General features: G+C 33.8%; 1 long non-coding RNA gene across 1 annotated transcript; it reads left to right on the top strand.

Moving 5' to 3' along the window:
• Positions 1-375: 375 nt before the first annotated feature.
• Positions 376-3,857, top strand: LOC134274744 (uncharacterized). Its single transcript, XR_009993711.1, has 3 exons — positions 376-543; positions 2,691-2,818; positions 3,387-3,857. It is a non-coding gene; the product is annotated as an uncharacterized LOC134274744 (long non-coding RNA).
• The last annotated feature ends 12,381 nt before the right edge of the window (positions 3,858-16,238 follow it).

Raw genomic sequence — 16,238 nt, 5'->3', positions numbered from 1 at the left:
AATTCTCAATTTCGTTAATTTTGAAAAACGTGTACTTATCAACAAAAACTGTGTCCAGAAATATAAAGGGATAATTTAATATGCTTTCATTATTTAAATTTAATGCTACAGATTAAAGTAATTATATCTGTAGTTTTAATTTGATCTCTCAATCGTAAATGGCCATTTTGCATATTATAACATATCAGATATGTGATTGGTTTAGTGGAGTTTTTGGAGGCTTAAAACAAAAAAGGCACTCTGATTACAAATTTAGTAATAATTAATTATGAAAGGCTGATATTTGATTAAATCAAAGTATGTAAAATATTGGTGGGAGACTCAAAGATGTAAAGGCAATTCAATGGTAAAGATTACATTTTTCTACATTTTGAAGCATTTTTTGCTTCCTAATTACTTCCCTTGAACTACTCTCTAACGTTTGGAGGTACAATGTGTATTTAGTAAACAGCAATGAACATTTTCTGGCGAAAGATCTCATCAAAGTTTTACAGTCTGGAAGAAGAAAAGAAGGCTAGACATCCTAAACAATGAAGACAGAAGGTAAATTTATGTATATACTGAGCATTACAAAAATATCAAGATTAACAAATACATATTTTCTTAATTTTATTTGCCTTACAATACACAGTTGTTTTACCGGTAGTGCCTAGTGGTCCTGATCAAATCAAGCGAACTATACCTTTTGACAGTTTGACTTTCTGACCAATGAATTAATTATTTTTATTAATAAAAATGAATTTGAAGCATATAAACATCACTTGCTGATACAGCTGAACTCCCCCCCCCCTCCCCCCGAAATATAGATGTCTATATAGAGATTGTATAAAATCTGTGCCATTCAGCAATGTTCAGTAGGTTTACTTTTTATGATGTGCTGAGAGAGACTTTTAAGTGAACATTATTTATTTTATAATATAAATTTCCACTTCTGTCAGTTTTCATTCATTGTTTATCCTATTATTTCAATTCTGTATTGGCATTAGGCACATATTTTACAGAATCGTGTTGTTAAAATATTTAACTTCAGCAAGTTTGTTTCTATAAAAAAGTGTGCATCAAACGTTTATAATGTGTGAGCACAAGCATAAAGTAGCTAAGTTTTTTAAATAGTATTCTATGGGCGCGCTTGATTTGTCTACACCTTACACCCGGTGTACACTTTTTCATAATCAAGTGCAAAAGTGTGCACTTTAGGTGTACACCTTCTACACCCTGTGCAGGGCATGTGTCGGTAATTACGCCGAAAATTCAATATGGCTGACAAATGACGAAACGGTAAAACTGCAGAATTTCTTTTTCTGTTTTGAGTTTACTGTCAAGTATTTTATAGGTTCATTGTGATGAATTGTTTTTAGTAATATAGCGGACCATGTTTTGTGCATTTTATGGAAAATAAAAAACTTCATAATTTGTAAAATAAAAAAATAAGCAAATTTTGCAAGTTTGGGTGAAAAAGTCTCTAGATATATTTGACTATGGCTAGATATTTAGTTATAGGGATAATTATGAACAGCAAGGAAAATGTTTGATAAAAAATTCTTTGCATTTTGTAAAATGTTTTGTTTTTCAAGGAATTTTAAAAGGATATTCACAATCGCAACAAATATTTTATTAAAAAATCGTCTACAAATAGGCCCCGTCAGTTTGTTGAAATTTTGACGTCCATGTTGAATTTGCCACACTACACCCAATTTCACTTGATTATCAGGTGTAAATCGTAGTACACCAGGTGTAGTAAGGTGTAGACAAATCAAGCGCGCCCTATATATCAGCAAAATATGGTCATGTGATGTTCATAAGCAGTAAATAGGAAAACACCATGTTTGTCATTGTTTTATTTAATAGCTTCTATCTTTTAAATTTTAAATTTATTATATATATCCAAAACTGTACTATATGTATTTACAAAATAGATATAGGTTAAGAATGCACTGGAAATATTGAGTTATTTTTTTTATATAGACTCTTTCATTCATCTGTGAATTAAGTACCGGCACTGTATAATCTATAGTTCAATTTTGTGTGAATAATAATAATCTTTTCAAATAGCAAACAGTTAAAAAATATATATGTACACTTGTACATATGTATTAGTGTTAAAACAAAAATTTAACTAGAGGTACTGTGAGCAATGAGCTCACTAAATGATACCTCCTGCCTCCCATATGGTTATAACTGATGACACATCCATGTTTTACTGTGGCCTGGGAAACCCAAAATATGTGTCGAATCAAAAAGTAAAATAGGAGGCGCACAATGGCAATATGTAATAAAGATTCTGTGAAAGGTTAATTAAATTTCACTCATTGCAGTGGTATAAGAGGAGTTGCGGATAATAAGAGATGGGTACCCTAAAGCGTAACAGACAGACGGACGTACAGACAGATGGACGTACAGCTAGACGGACATACCAATTACAGTATACCCTACCAATTTTCAAGCGGAGGGTATAATAAAACCATATACATGTACATGTAGAATATTCAATTCTGATTTATAATGATATTTGTGTTATACACACTGACCATGATTTATAATATTCTAAACAAATTATTTGATACTCAGGCAAATATTCACTACTGGTTAGAAGATCACACACATGAACATGTCTGTGTATGAATGAAATGAATTTTCCTTTTGATCATGTTCCTAGGAAAATAATTATTTTCATCATTTTTTCATCAAAGGATTTACCATATAAGATGAATAAAGAAAAAGTAAGACCAGTAAACCAAAACAGGACCAAATAGGCCCTGACTGAAGTTCAAGTGCATTCTGCAAGAAAGTGGACAACCTAGATTTTGTTCTTTTCAAGGTAACCATTCTTAACATATGAAAGTAAATTAAGGACAGATGATACAAACAAAAAATGGATGCCTGGATTGGTATATATTTTTGGGCATAATTTAATTGCAAATTAATGATGCTATTAATAAATTTCTAGAATATTAAGAAATTGTAAACCTTCTGTGATGTTCAAAAGTCTGCCCTCTTGAAACTATCCTTATTAATCTATACAAATATTTTTCACTTCAAATTCCATTTTTATGCAAATATGAATTAAATATTAAAAAGTACTTGAAGAAAGTTATTAATTTTACTGATTTAAACATGACCCCAGTTGTTATTTCCAAATTCTTTGACAAAAGTTTGTTTGTATCATCTGTCCTTTAATTGTTAAAAAAATATTTCAGTTTTATATCTAAATTTAAACCTTGCTTATTTCTTCTTTTTTTTTTTAAAACAAAATTTAATACCTGTCCAGTAACAGAAGAATTATTATACTAGAATAAAGAAAACAACTTTCTAAAGGATTACATACACATTTAATTAGCTTTAAATCAGTGTTTATTGGAAAGTGCAGGAATTATTTACCATTGCAGGTTGAGAAGGGATGCCATATTTTAGGTTTGAAACCAGGCACGTGAAAGCTGAATTCCAACCCACTTCAACATACTTGTACCCACTGTCTTCAAGATACCAGTGTTTGAGATGTCAAAGTTCAATTATAATAGGAACATGTTTATCATATTATGTGATGGCATCCTCAAATCTTATGCTGTATAACAATATGTTTTAGAACTTATCATGCTTTATCCTGTACCTTGCCAAAAAAACTCAACTCAGCATAATTCTCATTAACTAATTATCAGTGTTAGTTACAGTGTTACTTGCGTATGTCAATGTAGGTCATAACTGGTACATGCCTGACCAACAAAAACTCTAAAATTGAAAAAATCAGAGACAAGATTTTCAGAGCAGCAGAAACAGTAGGATTTGTCACGTAAATCTAATGATGTGTACCGTAGTTGAGAATACATGTACTCTAAATGTTGCATATATAAAAAATAAAAAAAAGCAAAAAGTTCTCTTGTTTTCAGAATTTATATTTACATGTGAAAAAAAAGAAAAGGAGATTGATATAGTTGGTGTGATGAGATGTTGGCAGGAACCTAGAAAAATGAAAGGAAGAACTTCCTTAAAATGATACTTGTGGGGGACAGTGTCTCATGGGGGGGGGGGGGGGGCATTGTTTCAACTGACTTTACAGAATACAAAAGATCCATTGCAAACCTAATTATTAATTATATGCCAAACACTATGTTTAAAGTTTTCCATTGTTGGATATTTATGTTTAAATCCAAGATAACTTACCCAAGAGGATGTGATTTTTTTTTAAACCAGTGTAATTTTTCTCAAGTTTAAAGCCGTGTTTCATAAGTTTTAAAAGAAAAAATCAGAAGGGGGGGATTTTTGACTTCATTCAAAGTATCTGTGGTTTGCAGTTGCCCATGAATTTAATAAATAATTATACAAAGTAACAAGTTGAAATGAGTAAAATATTATGAATGTCCTGCTTGTTTTAGTTTCATTTCAGAATTTTTCAAGTTTAGCCAAATCTTGAAAAAGTAAAAGCCACAAGGTTTTGCAATTATTTGGCATAGCATTACAAAATGCATTATATTTTTGCAACATCATAAAGATGCAAATTTAAGATGCCAAAAAATTTAGTTCACATTCACATTTAACTCATTACACAGGTTTTATAAAAGAGTAAATAAAACAAAATGAAACAAAAGTAGATTTTCCCATTCTCTTGTTTCTTTTAAGCTCATTTTTATTCAGTAAAACCTTACAAAATCACGTTTTTTGGTCAAATTTTAGGAAGAATTTACAGGGGAAGCAATAGGTGCCGTTACCATGGCAACTAGACATTTTTTGAAATAAAAAAATATAAAACCATTAATGATGTGACCATGTGAGTACACACAAAAAGTTTCATAGAAATTGAAAATGTAGCGTGGCCAAGCATTATTGATATCGTTTGATAATTACAGAGAATTGATATTAAGAGTTAATAAAATTTTAACCGTTTTACTGAAACTATTGAGTTTGATATCATTGAAATGATCAGAAAAATATACACATCGTATAAACGAACAAATTTTACTTTACATAGGCGAACATTTTTTTAAGAAAGACAATTCAGTAAACTTGATAAAATAAGAAAAATGGGAAGTCCATTATTTCAAAATTGAATTTGTTTAATCTCTGTCTAATTTTATTCCCCACAGTCAATAACTCAGTAACTCAAAATAGGATAATTTTAACTACCCTTTTTGGAACCCCTATGCTTGTTTAAATGGTCATTTAAATGTACTGTAGTGCCTTCAGTAACGACGACGACGAGAGTGGTTTTTGGGTATCTTAATATAGGGATATTTTCTACTAAAACCCCATTGATATTGACGATATCAATAAAACCCTACTAATGTGTTCGGAACCTGTTAGTTTTCGGTGTTCTGCAAATTATAAGACCCGATGAGTTCAGAGTAGCTCTGGCAGTGGCTCTGGCGAGAGTTAGCGAGACTTCAGCGAGATAGGGTAAATTGGTAAATTATTCGCGGAAATTTGGCTAGGAAGGAACTAGCACGTGGAGACATGGTAAACAGAAAAGTCATGTTGCGTTTCAGTTTTTACCGCCCTAGAATCAGCTGATAATGTCTGTAGAAATGTACTTCAATCAATTGATCTCACTTACATTCATTCAAACTTAAGGTCAGATGACACGTTTCTAAAATATATGGTTTGTATCTCTTAGTATTTTATAACAAATTATTCATATTCGTTATTCTCTTTTGATCTCTACATCTTTTAAATATAAGTACACCAAAAATTGTGTTATTGGCCATATGGAAGATTATCCATAAGGGTTCTATAAGAAATATGACCCTATGGTAATTTGCCAAATGCCTGGTAAGATACCCTATTTTTTTTGTAAGTAAACAAGAAGTACCTTTACTTCAATGACAAATTCTTTGGAAAAATTATACAGTTTTGAGGAACGTGTCGTCTGACCTTATATAAATATTCTCTATAATACAATTCTCTGCAGTCATGAATTGAAATTTCTTTTTGGAAAAAATATTTTTGCATGGGAACCGGGACTAAATTTTTTGGCGTCAGATTAGCAAATGAGGCACCAGCATGATTTTAACTGACCAGTCAGCTGAATGAGTATTGCATTATGGGTTAATACGAATACTACAGGAATTTTACGCTTGAAAAAAAGGAAAATCTTATTGTAAATAAATAAGCATTTTTAAAGATATTATGTTCATGCTCATAATGGCAAACAATTCATTTGTTCAATAAACGGTGGAAGTCTAGGTTTCTGAAAGTCATACTGCAAAAGCGATTTGCGTCTGTGTTAATTCCTTTGTTATACTATCGATCGGTGAATACAATTGCCAGGTGGATTCCCTGGCCAAACATGTGATCACGAACGTAAGCATAGTTTTGTCCATTTAAATGCATAAGAGATGCTGATCGTTTTCCTCATCCTTGAAGCGCTGGTATTCTGAACTAGACACGCACTACATTTTATAAAACATTTTTTCCAGTAAACAATAAATTAAAAACGCCCGTAACATCTTCAATAGTTTCTTATATTTGTGTTTTGTTCTTCAGAACATTTTTTTTATTATTTTATATACCATTGACATGATCATAGATTGACCTGAACCACATGTTCGAAGTAAAATGTAAACATGTATTTGGCGCAAACGTTGCTATTCATTCCAACGATTGGTCAGTTGCTCGTGGTAAGATACTCTGTGCGCATTTATAACAATAGCCATATAAGGCAAACAAAGGTTTGTCAGTGTAGATGATAAAACTAGGGATGTCAACGAGTACCCGGTTAACCGGGTACTCGATCGAACTTCCGAGTATCGAATACTAAAATCGGTACTCGGTTACTCGGATGAATATTTTGAAATACTTCGAAGCTTATTTATTAATGCGTTAAGCAATCTGTTTTAAAACGTAAAATGCTCATTACACTTGTACATACAGTAACTAGATGCTGTCATGAGACAGTAATACCCGCACTAAGGTGTTTGCCTCTAAATGCACACTTCTTCATATTGGGCTTTATCACGGAAAAAGTCAATATAATTCAATAATTTACATAATACATGTATTCTTCAAATTGGGCATAATATGCTCAGGTAAACATGTAGCTGCAGATCTGCAGCGTTATGGTTTTATATATTTGTCTTTGACCATAACGCTACAGATCCCCATATGCAAAAAAGGTGCAAATTACTGCGCAATATTTTTTGCGCACTTTGGGCAGAATTTCTCCACTTTCTAGCATTGGTCAATCAACTACCTTTCACTCTCTAATTTTAGACACATTCTGTAGTCAAAATGTATATTTTGTCCACCTCTCAGCCATTTATAGTCATCTCTACAGGCAATAAACTCGCTTGATGTGAATTTTATGGAATCTAACAAATAATTTTAATCAAGCGAGTTTATCTCGTGTAGAGACGACTATAAAAGGATTGGAGATGGATAAAATATACAGATTAGTTAAATAATGTGCCTAAAATTAGGGGGTGAAAGGTGGTAAATTGACCGATGCTGGAAAGTGGAGAAATTCTCGCCAGAAGTGCGCAAAAAAATATTTCACCGTAAATTGCACCTTTTTTGCATTACAGGATCTGTAGCTTTATGGTCAAAGACTAATATATAAAACCATAACGCTATACAGATCTGCAGCTAGTGACCATGTGACCCATGGGCCTCCATCTTATAGGTATTTCATATTCTTAATTCATTACCAGTCGGAAATTAAACAACAGAATTAAATTAATGATGTAAATTAGGTTTGATAAAGGGGGGGGGAGGGGGTGGCACATAATTGGAACTTTTAAATATATTTTCTCATATAGATTAACAACAAATAATATTATTCAAATTAGTGTAAAGCGTTTTTGATGAATTTTTCAAAATGTGCAAAGTTTATTTATATTTGATTAGGCAGAAACTTCTTGAAAGCTGCCATATACACAATCAATTTAGTCAACCCCGACCCCTCTCCCATCAACACACACACACACAAACACACCTTATTTGCCTGTTTTTTGGAAATAGGCCTAGATGGCAAAGTTAAAATAAAAAATCTTTTGTAACTGATAATTTTCAATTTGTTCTTGCACTATACATGTATCTGAACACCTGCATCACACTGGGCTTGCGTCACGTACCCAACTTAAGTACTAGTTTTACCACTGGCATTATCATTTTAGATTTCACTGCACGTGCAGTAGGCTACTAGTGTGCATCATTGCATATATGTCAGTAAGAATTATTTTATTTTGTGTTTTAACTGGATTATATTTCATGAAGATAACAGTGCCTAAATAATGACAATCGGTAAGTACAAGTTTTGGTATAGATTTGGGTAAAATAGTCTGAAATGCAAACGGTTAGGTTCAGCATCGGATGACCTTTGATCCTTTAAACTTACAAACAATAGACGAATTTCACATTCTGAAGAGTTATCCCCCGTTATCAACGTTATATTCAGTTACAAGATCCAAAATTTTTTTTCTGGGAGGGAGGTGGGGGAGGGGGGGGGTTCCAGACCGGAATTAGCCTGGTTCCCTGTCCCTGTTTTGCTTTATATACTCCGCGTCACAAGGGCCAGGTGGAGTACATTGGAATCCACCTGGCTCTCCTGCCGTGGCAAGGATGAGAGAGGGGACCAGGCTAGACCAGAATTTCCTGAGAAGCAAAAAAAAAAAAAAAAGTTATGGTTGGGTCTGTTTTCTAGGGTGGAGGGACACTTAGGGCATCCAAGGTCATTTTTATTTCCTCCAGTATATATTATAGTCCTGCAAATTCCAGGGGGGGGGGGGGGTGTTGAGGGGGGATCTCCCAATCCACGTCCCTGTCCCTGTAATGACAAATGGTCATGTGACTCCTCAATAGTAGGAAACTTTTTCCATTTCACTATATACAAGAAACATATTGACGCAAGCGTCAAAAATCGGCCGCAAACCAATTTATATAACTGTTGAAGTTCCTTTCAGAAACTTAAATTTGCTGTTTTTAAAAATAAATTCTTCAGAAACTGAAATTTACTGTTTAAAAAAAAATTCTTATATTTATCTGTTAAAATATCCTCGTGACATGAAAAAAAAATGCATGCGACAATGCCGATTGCGTAATGCATGTACAGTATTATATGTATAGGCAATATAAACTATGCAATAGTCCTCTGCGTCTCTGCACTCAGTTTGGTACAACTTGCTGTTTAAGTAGTTTTTACATTAAAAGTACAAAACTAAAGTTTAAACTTAGCTATAGTTTGACCTTAATAAAAACGCAACAAATATTTAACATGTGGGATCCTTGCTCTCTCTTATAGGATGTTACCCCCCCCCCCCCTCCCCCAACTCCTTCAAGATCCACCACTACACTTCTTCTCTTTCAATCTCTTTGTTTTGGTGTTGATATGTGGCGGGAAAATGTTTGGCACATTGTAAAACGCGCTCTATCCTAGTCTCCTGGACCAACATGTCGTAATATTCTTTGCTTTTAAGAAATCAATATTTCATCATATTTTTGAAAAACATCTATAGAAAATGTTTAAATATACATTTCATTTCAAATCAATACAGCAGATCCTGTTTTAAAAAGAGAAAGTAAAATTGTTGATTTACAACGTGGTCTTTGTTTTAGACTATGCCTAACACTCCTACTAATTTTCTCCGCACTTCAGTTATATCAGAGTTTGTCAATCAGGATTGGATGAAATATTTACCCCATTATTTATAAAATTGAATTTTACGGTTATTGTGCTTTTTCCTAAACATTTAGAAATCTTTGTTTAATATTAAAACGCCGGCGATATGATGTTGAATATTTTTATTTAAATTGTTAGCTCCGCAGAAACGCACAGGGACTTAAAACTTTCATATCATATAACCGACCGCCTCCTGGCGGCCGGTAATAATTTTGTTTCTTGTGTTATTATGTTATGTAAATTTAATGGTATAAAGGTTATGAACCCCTAGAGGTCATCCCCACTCTCCTAATGAGCTGAAATGTTCACAATATGACTGCATTAAATTGAATAAAAGTGCATCAATGATAAGATTACTTGACATTTTATTCATGAATTTGTGTCAACCTATCTTCCTAGAATTAGGAATGAAAATCATTCAGAGACGGACTACATTAAACTATTTGTATAAACATTTTTTTTAAATGTAAAAACAAGTAGTAGTTTGCATACATGAACATTGAACAGGGGTCTGGGAAGGGGTGAGGGGAAGGATTGAGTTAATATTTCTTTATATACTTCTTAATGGTTGAAAACTCCTAAAATGAATGTTGACCTCAAATCTAACTTGTCCTCATTATTTTTCAAGTGGTGGTGTCTCCATATGAGTGAAAAATACCCGAGAGGGATGTTTAACAACAAACAAAATGACATAAAAACACAATATTGATTTGCGTTAAGAAATATGCAGGGGATTTTTTCCATCATAATCTTCTTCTCAAGAACAGCAAGGGCATTATTGTCCCCCATTTTGGGGAAAGGGAGGGGACATTAAATCTCATTTGTCTGTCAGTCTGTCCATCTTATTTACAGCTAGTATGTGCATCTGTCACAATAAATTTAACCTTGGTCATAACTTTTGAGTAATAAGAGATTGTGCTTTCATATTTCACATGTACATTACCACAAAACTTTCTAAATATACTATGATTTTTTAACCGAAGTGAGACCTTGACCTTAAAGTTTTACCTACTTTCCAAAAAATAACATTTTAAATTGATCATTTTGAAAGAGAAAAGAAAGGGCATTCAAATTATACATGTTTATTACACGTGAAAAGGCTTTTCTAAATATATCATGACTTTTGACTCTGTGACCTTGACCTAGAAGTTTAACCTACTTTTCAAAAATATTATATTGTATAACTTTTGATTCAAAAGAGATAGGACTTTCATATTTGACATGTACATTACCTGCAACAAAATGTTTCAGAGCATGCTATGATTTTTCTCCTTTGATCCAATTTTCAAAAATTGATATATGATAGGGGTGCATATTTGACACAAAATCTGCCATAAATTATGGCATCCCATTCACTAAAACACAGAAAGCAGAGGACCACAATTCTTTGAATTTGCTTGTATAATCTTGATAGATGGAAACATGCTCATATAATGTAGATTCAAGTTTTTTATGCCACACCATGATTAGGAATACATACATGTATAGTTTTTGTCATGTCCGTCCTCCACCCTTCCATCTGTCTTTCCATCGGGCTCAAAGAAACTTTCTAGATATTTTTATCAAAGTTCATATGTTGATGCATACTGATGTAAATATCCAACTGCGGTAATATTTTTTGACTTTGACTTTTCCTTTGACCTTCACTTAACTTTTCTTTAAATTAGTGTTTAGCTTTATTTTAAAGAAACCGTTCAAGTTGTATAATGAAACTTCACATGATGATATATACTGATGTAAGCTTTACAATGCTTCACTCTTTTTTACCTTGACCATTCCTGTGACCTTGACCTCACTTTTCTAAAATTAATGTCTAGATCAGTTTTGAATAAACAATTCAAGATATATTTATCAAACTTCATATGCTGATACATACTGCTGAGAGCTATTAATACATCAACTCATTTTGACCTTGAATTTTCCTTTGACCTTGACCTCACTTTTTAAATTATGTGTTTATCTAAGTTTTAAATAAACCATTAATTATAGTTTTATCAAACTTCATATGCTAATAGTAAATTCATACTGATGTAAGCTTTTTAACTGCAACAACATTTTGGCCCCAACCTTTCCTTTGACCTCTCTTTTTTTTTAGAAAAGGTTTTAAGCTCAGCTTCATTAAATCATTCAAGATATTTTTATCAAACATAATATGCTGATATGTATTAGTGAAGCTACTCACCTGCATCAAAAACTTCACCTTGCACATTCCTGTGACCTTGACCTCAATCCTTTTTAATTTGTATTTCGCTTAGTTTTAAAGAAATGATTTAAGACATTTTTAAAACATCATTTTTCGACCCCCATTAGTCCCCCCGTGGCAAAATCAACATTCGAAAACCTTACTGCACATCTACATGACACAACCAACCATCTCCGAAAAAATGTTTAGCCTACTGTGTAAAATGTAAGAGGAGTTCAGGGAAGAGGGGGCTTTTTGCATAAAAAACGTCATTTTTCGACCCCCATTTGACCCCCCAGGGCAAAATCAAAATTCCAAAACCCTGCTGTACATCAACATGACACTACCAACCATCTCCTAAAAGATGATTAGGCTACTGTGTAAAATGTTAGAGGAGTTCAGTGAAGTCGGGGCTTTTTTCATAAAAAACGTCATTTTTCGACCCCCATTTGACCCCCCGGGACAAAATCAAAATTCCGAAACCTTACTGCACATCTACATGACACCACCAACCATCTCCCAAAAGATGATTAGGCTACTGTGTAAAATGTAAGAGGAGTTAGGGAAGACAGGGCTTTTTGCAAAAAAACCCGACATTTTTTGACCTCCATTTGACCCCAGGGGCAAAATTAAAATTCCGAAACCTTACTGTACATCTACATGACACCACCAACCATCTCCCAAAAGACGATTAGCCTACTGTGTAAAATGTAAGAGGAGTTCAGGGAAGACGGGGCTTTTTGCATAAAAAATGTCATTTTTCGACCCCCATTTGACCCCCCAGGGCGAAATCAAAATTCCGAAACCTTACTGCACATCTACATGACACCACCAACCATCTCTCAAAAGATGATTAGCCTATTGTGTAAAATGTAAGAGGAGTTCAGGGAAGACGGGGCTTTTTGTATAAAAAAACGTCATTTTTTGACCCCCATTTGACCCCCCGGGGCGAAATCAAAATTCCAAAACCTTACTGCACATCTACATGACACCACCAACCATCTCCCAAAAGATGATTAGCCTACTGTGTAAAATGTAAGAGGAGTTCAGGGAAGACGGGGCCTTTAGCAAAAAAATCGTCATATTTCGCCCCCCCATTTGACCCCCCAGGGCGAAATCAAAATTCCAAAACCTTACTGCACATCTACATGACACCACCAACCATCTCCTAAAAGATGATTAGCCTACTGTGTAAAATGTAAGAGGAGTTCAGGGAAGACGGGGCTTTTTGCATAAAAAACGTCATTTTTCGACCTCCATTTGACCCCCCGGGGCAAAATCAAAATTCCGAAACCTTACTGCACATCTACATGACACCACCAACCTTCTCCCAAAAGATGATTAGCCTACTGTGTAAAATGTAAGAGGAGTTCAGGGAAGAAAAATGTGACAGACGGACGGACGGACGGACGGACGGACATGAGTAACAACAATATACCCGAACTTTCTTTAGAAAGTGCGGGTATAATTAGGGTTTCCTTCTCCTCTAAATGACCGTTATCGCCCGTGGCAATGTTTATACAGTAATTATCGTGACCAAGCACCTGCTACCTGGCTTTTCACACCTTCGGCTGTCTAATATCCTTATTTTTGGTTTGCTTTAATGATCATCGTTTAAGGTCTATTATGTTTAAATAAATTTGTCAATTCTCGGAGAAGCCGTAAATTCTTGGGAAAAGAAACAGATGATACATGTATTACACGTGCGATTTGTTAAATGGTTGTGTTTGATTACATGCCCGTCCCGTAATACTATAAAATCTAGGTGCGAAAAGTGTACAACATTCGTGTATCCGCTCTGTTAGGATAGCTTGATCAATTTTAAGTTGATACTGTTCACGTGTAGCTACCGACTGACATAGACGTCAAACGCAACAAAGAGTTATACACATTACAATTACGGAGCAGATTATTTTTTTTCAAACAAAAACAATTTGAACCACTTAATATGATTTTATTTCTTGTGTTTATCTGAGCAATTAATTGAACTTATTGTATTGTATAATGTTTAACGTCCCTCTTTATACACATTATACACATTTTTACCAGCGAATCTTTCACTAGTGAGCTCTAATTTTCGCCAAAATGTATTAAAGATATTGCTATTTTAACACCCCCTCCTTTAGCCATCCTTTTTTTCTGTTGAAAATCATGAAAGTCTTTCAGAAAGATCAGAAATCATTTATTACAGTATATGTTTTCAAAAGAAACAGACTATAGCAATATCCTGTTAACTGCCAATTTTATTTATAAAACCGGTTCTACCCTATAACCTTTGAAAAGATCAACCTAAACCACGTGTCTTGAATTTAAATCGTATCATTAGTAGGGGTGAATAAAGTAACTAAGAATACAAAGAACGGTCCCTTTTTTTTCAATACGTCATATGACGTTATATTTAGGTGCGGCGAGTACCATAAACGCACATGGTTTAAAATTCGATATTTTGAGAAATATACATCATTTTCCTTTAAATTTTTCAGGTCTGATTTGAAATTAGTAAAGTTTTCATCATGTCAAATTTTGTTTTACGTCGATTTATAGCAATAGCAACCCTCGTATGCTCTGCACAAGGAATTTTCATTCAATTCTGCAATGACCTTAACCTTAAAGGCCGAGATTTTTAACCCTAAGGTTTTCTCAGGTAAGGGGAAGGACTAAATTTTACATGCGTGAAATCCCGAGGCATTGACGGTCGTGCAGATCATGAGAAGCGCTAATCACTATACACAAACAATATACACAGGAAGTCCATGGGTATTACATGTACCTATACAGCTTGATGACCTACTGTTCATCATAAAATTGCCCCGTGGGGATCCGGGTAAGAATAGGTCCTCAGTGCCCCCATGCTTGTAGAAAAAGGCGACTAAATGGGGCGGTCCTTCGGATGAGACCGTATAAACCGAGGCCCCGTGTCACAGCAGGTGTGGCACGATAAAGATCCCTCCCTGCTCAATGGCCCTGAGTGCCGAGCATAGGCCTAAATTTGCAGTCCTTCACCGGCAATGGTGACGTCCCCATATCAGTGAAATATTCTGGAGAGGGACGTTAAACAGTATACAATCAATCAATCATCATAAAATTAGTAGAATTCGACATCTTAAATAAAAATATCAGTAGTAATTAACGATTATTGTAAAATTTCGTAATTTCAGATTCATATCTAATATCAAACAAGCAGAAATCTCGCAGGCCAACTTTTTGTAAAAAAAAAAAAAAATCTACGGTATGTTGTTCGTCACATGTACAGCAGCATCGACTTGAGTTCGTTGTAAAAAAAAAATAATCATCATTATAAAATACAGGTATAATTTCAAAAGTAAAATACTAGTACATGTACTCATTGTAAAAAAAAAATAATCATCATTATAAAATACAGGTATAATTTCAAAAGTAAAATACTAGTACTCATTGTAAAAAAATCATCATTATAAAATACAGGTATAATTTCAAAAGTAAAATACGAGTACTCATCCTTGTCTGTCCATTTCAAAGTCTTAAAAACTATTCATAATTATCGTTAATATAGTATCAATTAGAGCTTCGTCAATTACTTGCCGTTTGTATAAAAAGTCGCGTGGTCCTATTTTTAGCAAATGTACATGCATTATGTATCCTATTGTGAAAACTTCGCAATAACGAGGGTTTTGTAAAGTTTAATGTGTGTGTATTTTAAGTTAGTTTAGATTTTAATTAAACAACCTAAAACAAAATTTTAAAAATTATTGATTTAAACATATGTATCTATTTCAAAATTATTTTCAACACCTGTGACCTTGAACGGAGGTAACAATGCAACCCACGAAGCAAGAAATGCTCGGTTACAAAAAGGAAAAGAAAAGAAAGAAACTCTTATTAATACTTTAATACTTATCCAGGCGAAGTTATTACTTATCAGATATTTTGTTTTTATCCATACTTATCCATTACATGCAAAAAGTGTTACCAGCTTATTTTCTCCTTTATTTTCATCGTAATTTTTCGCCGTGTCTCAAACAAGAATCATTCTTAATTTTTTACCCAATGATGGACCCTAAATTAATTGAAATCTGAAGGCGGTGCTTATCATTTCGGGCTTTAACCTAGAAACATGGTTTAAGGTCACTGCACACCCTTTACCCAAGGCACTCTGTTTGTAAGGTATGGACCAGACTAGACTAAGGAAAGTGAAAATATGATCCAGACAAGAATTTAAACAGAAAAGCTCTTTTCGACCTTGACCCTTAACCTTTGCTCAGACACTGCACACCCTATTCCCGAAGGCACTTTGTGAGTGCAATATGAGCCATATTCGACAAAGGAGAGAAAATACACTCCGAACAAGGATTTTTTTTTATAATTTTGCTATGACCTTAACATTTGATCTAATAACATTGTTCAAGGTCACTGCATACCTGCTACCCATAGGTACTCTGTGGGTGAAGTTTGGGTCAGATTGGGCCAAGAAGA

Source organism: Saccostrea cucullata, unplaced genomic scaffold (assembly GCF_032062105.1).
Source record: "Saccostrea cucullata isolate Sc308-1 unplaced genomic scaffold, CSIRO_AGI_Scuc_v1 ctg12214, whole genome shotgun sequence".
Classification (NCBI taxonomy): domain Eukaryota; kingdom Metazoa; phylum Mollusca; class Bivalvia; order Ostreida; family Ostreidae; genus Saccostrea; species Saccostrea cuccullata.
This window is presented reverse-complemented; position numbering and strand designations above follow the sequence as displayed.